Here is a 6,000-nt window from a genome sequence, read left to right on the forward strand (position 1 = left end):
CCCTATAAAGTATATATATTCTGGATCCTTATAGATAGCGGAGTCGTTTAAGCCATGTCCGTCTGTCTGTCTGTTGAAATCAGTTTTCTGAAGACCCCAGATATTTTCGGGATCCAAATCTTCAATAATTCTGTCAGACATGCTTTCGAGAATTTTGTTATTTAAAATCAGCAAAATCGGTCCACAAATGGCTGAGATATGAGGAAAAAACCAAGACAACCTCGATTTTTGACCTATTTTTTACCTATATCTGGATTACTAAGACATTAATATAGACGATATGGATATCTAATGATAGATATTTCAAAGACATTTGCAACGACGTATATAAGACCATAGTAAGTTGGACATACAATGGGTCAAAATCGGGAAAAAAAATTTTAACCCGAATTTTTTTTTAAAAAAAAAAATTAAAAAACAAAAAAAAAAAATTTTAAATTTAAAAAAAAAATTTAAATTTAAAAAAAAAAATTTTAAATAACGATCAAGTATATGTATGAAGTATAATTTGGTGAAGGGTATATGAGATTCGGCACAGCCGAATATAGCACTCTTACTTGTTTTTTGTTAGCTCTAGGAGACTATGTTGAAAAATAAATTGAGTTTTTAGCCAAAATCCTGAGTTTCATTCAAAAAGTCACAGACTTATTGACCCGCCCTCCTACAAATATTAAGAAAAATATTTCATAGTTTAGATAAAATATTAAAATGTCCTTTAATTCTTATAATAATTTCATAATTTTTAATTGCTTACCTTGACTGGTTTGGCACAAATTCTGTCTGTCTGCCTCTGTCTTACAGCTATTTTAATATCTTTAGCTAATTTCCTTTTATTTTCACAAACTAATGACAAATTATTTATCTCTCTCTCTCTCTCTTTCTGTCGCTCTGGCCAAGAATAATGTATAAAACTTTTTAGCTTTTCTTTAAATAATTTATAGAGCTGTTAAAGGTTGTTGTTTGTGTGCACTTGAACTTTGGCGAACTAATTTAATTCCTTTTACTGCTGGCGTCAGTCACCCTCACAATCTTTGCATTGCAAATATAAATAAATCTTTGTATTAAATCCTTGGACAATTGTTAATGATGTTGAGTTTGCTAAGCGACGGCGTTATGTTTTCTTTAAGTTTTTTTTTTTTTTTTTTTTAAAAAACTTATGAATAATCGATTTTTGATTATAGTGTAATATTAAGTTAAATTAAAGAATTTGATGGATATTTCAATCTAGAAATAAATAAAGAAAAACTTTTTTTTTACTTTAATTTTAAAGGACAGTTATATATTTTCTTTTATTTAGTTTGTGAATTTATTTTTTCAATTAAATTTTTAGCGATTTATTTTGATTATGTGCTTTAAGTATCTGTGAGATAGTTTTGTATCTTTTAGAAACTTTTTAAGTTTGATTTGATTTATTTTTTTTAATTTTGTTATATTTTTCATAGAAACTTTTGTAAAATGTATCTTTTTACACACTTTAGATACATTTACGAAAATGTATCTTTCAGATACTTTTGTTTTTTTTTCAATGTATTTGATAAATTTCCACAATTTTTATTATAAAATCTATTTTATTTTAATAATATTTTGATTTTTATTACAATTTTATTATTTTTATTTAGTATCTTTTAGATAATTTTTTATCTTTTACAGAAAATTTATAAATTTCTTAAGGTTTTGTTACTTCTTGATTAAATCTTGTTCGATTATTTTTATTTTGAGATAAAAATTTATTTATTTTTCAATTTTGTAGATTTCTGCAATTTTATCTTTAAGATACTTTTGTATCTTTTGTTTCAAATGTAGCACTATTTGACAGTTTTCTCTATGAAATATATTTATTTGATTTTAATAACAATATCCTTTTAGTTTTTAGTAATTTTTGGAGTTTTTTTTTAAATTTTATCTTTTAGATACTTTTGTATCTTTTAATTGAAATGGCAAACTTTTTGTAGCTTTTTCTATCAGAAATAATTTTTCTTTTAACATATTGTTTATTTTCGTTTTTTTTTTATATTCATTCCTTCAGATACTTTTGTATCTTTTTGTTAAAATTGTATCTTTTACATAATTTTATATCATTTAGTAGAAATGTATAAACTTTTGCAGATTTTCCTACATAATATTGTTTTTTTTTTCTAATTAAAGCTAAAAATTTCACTTTCTTTTTATTATTTTTGATTTTTTTTAAATTTTATCTTAGAGATACTTTTGTATCTTTTGGCAGAATAATAAGACTTTTTCCAGTTTTCTTTATTTAGTTTTGTATAATTAAATGAAACAATAATTTTCTGTTTTTTTCGAAATTTTTTTTTAAGATACTTTTGTATCTTTTGATTGAAATGTGTATCTTTTGCTAGAAATATTAGAATTTTCTATGAAATATTGTTATTTTAATTAAAGGCACAAATTTGTCTTAATTTTTGGTTAATTTAAATTTTTTTTTAAATTTATCTTTTAGATACTTTTGTATCTTTTCTTTGAAATGTTATACTTTTTTTGCAGTTTTCTCTATGAAATGTTATTTTAATTAAAATTTCAATTAAATTTTTGTTTTTCTAGATTTTTCAAAAATTTATCTTTGAGATACTTTTGTATCTTTTGCAGGAAATGTTAAATTTTTTTAGTTTTTTGTATGAAATATTGTAATTTTAATTAAAACAAACTAATCTACTTACTTTTTATTATTATTTTTAACTTTTTTCAAATTGTATCTTTAAGATACTTTAGTAACTTTAGCTTGAAATGTAACAGTAATTGTAGGTTTATTTGTTACATATTGTTATTTAAATTAAGAAAATGGGTTTCACTTTAATTTTAGTTAATTTTAGATGATTTTCAAATTTTATCTTTCAGATACTTTTGTATCTTTTAAATGAAATGTTCAATTTTTTGCAGTTTTTCTATGAAATATTATAATTTTAATTAAAACAACAAATCTCACTTACTTTTTATTATTATTTTTAACTTTTTTCAAATTGTATCTTTAAGATACTTTAATATCTTTAGTTTGAAATGTGACACTAATTTGAGTTTTATTGGTTAAATATTGTTATTTAAATTAAAAAAAAAGGTTTCACTTTAATTTTAGTTAATTTTAGATGATTTTCAAATTTTATCTTTCAGATACTTTTGTATCTTTTAAATGAAATGTTCAAATTTTTGAAGTTTTTTTCTATGAAATATTGTAATTTTAATTAAAACAACAAATCTCACTTACTATTTTTTATTATTTTTAACTTTTTTCAAATTGTATCTTTAAGATACTTTAGTGTCTTTAGTTTGAAATGTGACACTAATTTGAGTTTTATTTGTTAAATATTGTTATTTAAATTAAAAAAAAAGGTTTCAGTTTAATTTTAGATGATTTTCAAATTTTATCTTTCAGATACTTTTGTATCTTTTAAATGAAATGTTAAATTTTTTAGCTTTTTCTATGAAATATTGTAATTTTAATTAAAACAAACAAATCTCACTTACTTTTTATTATTATTTTTAACTTTTTTCAAATTTTATCTTTAAGATACTTTAGTATCTTTAGCTTGAAATGTAACAGAAATTGTAGGTTTATTTATTAAATATTGTTATTTAAATTCACTTTTTGGTTAATTTTTGTTGTTTTAAAAAATTTATCTTTGAGATACTTTTGTATCTTTTGCCAGAATAATAAGACTTTTATGAGTTTTCTTTATTTAATATTGTGTATTTATATGAAAAAATAATTTTCTGGTTTAGTTTTTGGTTTATTTTAGATTTTTTCAAAATTTATTTTTAAGATAATTTTGTATCATTTGAGTGAAATGTAGCGCTTTTTCTAAATTTATTTATTAAATATTATTACTTTAATCATAAAAGTAAATTTTTCATACTTTTTGTTAATTTTTAAATTTTATCTTTGAGATACTTTTATATTTTTTTGACTGATTTATAAGACTTTTTTTCAGTTTTATTGAATTATTTTTAATTATTTATTTGATACTTAAACTTTTCATTTAGTTTTTGTTAATATTCGAAATTTTCCAGTTTTATCTTTGAGATACTTTTGTATATTTTGCTTGCAATGTGTAATTTTTTTTAAAAATATTGTTGATTTAATTGAAAAAATAAATTTCACTTAATATTTTGATATTTTTGTATCAAAGTTCAGTTTTTTTTTTCTAAATATTTAATTGAAAAAGTAAATTTCACTTATTTTTTTTATTTTACTTTTTTTTGAATTTTATCTTTTAGATACTTTTGTATCTTTTGTTTGAAATGTATGATTTTTTTGTTACTTTCTTTACTATTTATACAGATTTCACTTACTTTTTTTTGTTAATTTTCGTTTGTTATTTAATTTTATCTTTTAGATACTTTTGTATCTTTAGGTTCAAATAAATGACTTTTTGTTAAATTCTTTATTTAATATTTATTTTTTATTTAATTTAATGAATTTCACTCACTTTTTTTTAAATTTTAACTTTTTTTAAATTTTTATCTTTTAGATACTTTTGTATCTTTTTCTTTAAATACAAGATTTTTAGTTATTTTCTTTATATAATATTAATATTTATTTATTTAAAGTAATAAATTCCTTTTAATATTTTGATTCTGCTGTTTAGTTTTGGTATTATATACTTTAGATACTTTTGAATATTTTATTTAAAATATCTGCAAAGATAGAAAAAAATGATATGTGTTATTAATTAGAAAAAATCTTTTAAAATTTAAAAAATAATATAAATAAGATTGAACTGCACATTATAAGTTGAAGATACTTTTGTTTGGATTTGTTTTATCTGAAAATTGTTTCTAAATATTAGATATTCTCGGCTCCAAAAATAATTGCTTTAATTCGTTCAATAAAACTTTAAATAAAATTTTAAATCAAAATATAATTTTTTATTAAAAGATTTCAGAATTAATTTAAAACCAATATATGATTAAATAACTATGAGTGTTTAAAGTTAAAAAAACTTAAAGAATTTTTGGTTAATTCACAATTAGGGAAGAAAAGATTCTTAAAATAATCCAAATTTTATTTTAAATTATTTTAAACCTCAAGTATTTTATTGAAATTTTAATGCATTTTGCGTTTCTTTAGTTACACAGTTTTGCCCAAAGTCATGTACTTATTTTATGGGCCCCCAAAGATTTGGGGCCTCAGTGTAATTTTTTCAAAATGGTGATAATTTTCTCAGGCTCATATCTTGCAAACAGTTCGGAATTTTGATTTACTCTCTGAGGAAAAGTTGTAGCCCTTGTCATAAGGATCCCAGTGTTGCCCAAAGTCATGCATTTTTTTAATTATAGGCCCCCAAAGATTTGGTGCCTCGGTTTCATTTTTGCAAAAACGTGATCATTTTCTCAGACTCATATCTTGCTAACATTTCAGAATTTTGATTTACTCTCTGAGGCAAAGTTGTAGCTTTTGTGATAAAGAACAAAAATTGTGAACATATAAAATCAAAAAAACTTCATCTACAAGATCAAAATCGCAAAAAAATTTAAAAAATTAGATATTTTTACATTTTTTTCCCGAGTTCAGGTCCATAGTTAGCAAACCCTTCAAAATTCAAGGAAACAATCAACTACAAAAATGTACCTAAGATCTCAATAAACAACTTTCTAGAACATATGAACTTCCTTGGAATGATTCTTAACATCGTTTGGGTAGGTCAACATAAGTTAGTAAGAAAAAACTAAAGGAATTAAGTGTTTTAGGCCATAAACTATTAAATTATTATAAAGTAAAGCATACTTTTAGGCAGCTTAAAAAAATATTTCTAAATTTATTTCGAATTGTTTAAAGTTTTTTGCGATTTTGATCTTGAAGATGAAGTTTTTTTGATTTTATATGTTCAGAATTTCTGTTCTTTATGACAAGGGCTACAACTTTGCCTCAGAGAGTAAATCAAAATTCCGAACTGTTTGCAAGATATGAGCCTGAGAAAATGATCACTTTTTTGCAAAAATTACACGAGGCCCAAAATCTTTGGGGGACCGTAAACAAATAGTGCATGA

The 6,000-nt window shown here is 21.8% G+C and overlaps 1 protein-coding gene across 1 annotated transcript in view; it reads right to left on the bottom strand.

The window, feature by feature from the left end:
- The window catches only part of LOC135950209 (leucine-rich repeat-containing protein 15), a 195,332-nt gene extending 194,108 nt beyond the window's left edge, over positions 1 to 1,224 (bottom strand). Inside the window, exon 1 of the mRNA XM_065499776.1 lies at positions 755 to 1,224. The gene's annotated coding sequence lies outside the window, so the exon portion shown is untranslated. The remainder of the gene's footprint in view (positions 1 to 754) is intronic.
- Positions 1,225 to 6,000: the final 4,776 nt, after the last annotated feature.

Source organism: Calliphora vicina, chromosome 1 (genome assembly GCF_958450345.1).
Source record: "Calliphora vicina chromosome 1, idCalVici1.1, whole genome shotgun sequence".
Lineage (NCBI taxonomy): Eukaryota > Metazoa > Arthropoda > Insecta > Diptera > Calliphoridae > Calliphora > Calliphora vicina.